General features: G+C 38.4%; 1 non-coding gene across 1 annotated transcript; it reads right to left on the bottom strand.

Annotated features, from left to right (window-relative positions):
* Positions 1–758: 758 nt before the first annotated feature.
* Positions 759–860, bottom strand: LOC144282789 (U6 spliceosomal RNA). The gene has a single exon (XR_013351230.1). It is a non-coding gene; the product is annotated as a U6 spliceosomal RNA (small nuclear RNA).
* Between the last annotated feature and the right edge of the window lie 209 nt (positions 861–1,069).

Below are 1,069 nucleotides of genomic sequence, written 5' to 3'. Positions count from 1 at the left end.
CTGAAGCATTGAAGGAAGAATCAGAATCAGTCAGGCCCATAGAATTATTGAATAAAAGTGAATTATGAAAAAGAAATGGAGGTGGAATAATTTCCTGTTGTAAGCAGGGGATGTGGTGCATCTCACCCGACAAAACAGATTTTTCAAATGACTACCCACAGCCCCAGGGACACTAAAGAGAGCTAGGGGAAGAAAATGGAAATCTGTCTGACATTCAGTTGCACTTTTCCCTTATCTAATTTTGCTAATTCTTCTATCTCAAGTTACTTTCTTTTCCCTGAAATTATAACTCTAAATGGGAGAATACATTGTATTTATTATATTTATATCCTGGACATGCAGCTTAGTTGTACACGGCATGCCTCAATTCAGGGTACCACATTCCATCATAATGGGGCACTGTGAAGTGTCTTCCACAGACAAATGATATTAGCGAACACTATGTGACAATTGATAGAGGTATTATGATGCGGTGCATAAGAAATTCAGATACATTTTAAAGTTGGTAGCTGTAGAAGCTAAATGCTTATGATGATAAAGCTATTTGCAAATGTCACGGAGTAGTAAAAAACATAAGAAGAGTACTAGATTTTCATTGAGTAATTATTAAACATTTAAGATCAGATATCCTAGTCAATTAAATCTTTTTTTGAAGTTCAAGGCCATAAGCCATTACCATTTGACAATAGTGGCTACCTTATCATTCAGTACTGTATTTTACTCATTTGAGAGTCAGCATTTATTATTTATTTATTTATTGTACTACCGAACGCTTCATGAATTTATGTACCATCCTGGCACAGGGGCCAATCTTCTCTGTATCTTTCCAATTTTAGTATATGTGTTTCGGAAGTGAGCACAAGAGTCAGCTTTAAAAAAAAAAGTATTTATTTTTCATGACAGACACAGAGAGAGAGAGAGAGAGAGAGGCAGAGACACAGGGAGAGGGAGAAGCAGGCTCCTCGCTGGGATCCCACTGTGGGTCTCAATCCCCGGACCAGGATCATGCCCTGAGTGGAAGGCAGATGCTCAACTGCTGAGCCACCCAGGTGTCCCTATTAGGTGTATT

This window comes from Canis aureus, chromosome 13 (assembly GCF_053574225.1).
Source record: "Canis aureus isolate CA01 chromosome 13, VMU_Caureus_v.1.0, whole genome shotgun sequence".
NCBI lineage: Eukaryota > Metazoa > Chordata > Mammalia > Carnivora > Canidae > Canis > Canis aureus.
This window is presented reverse-complemented; position numbering and strand designations above follow the sequence as displayed.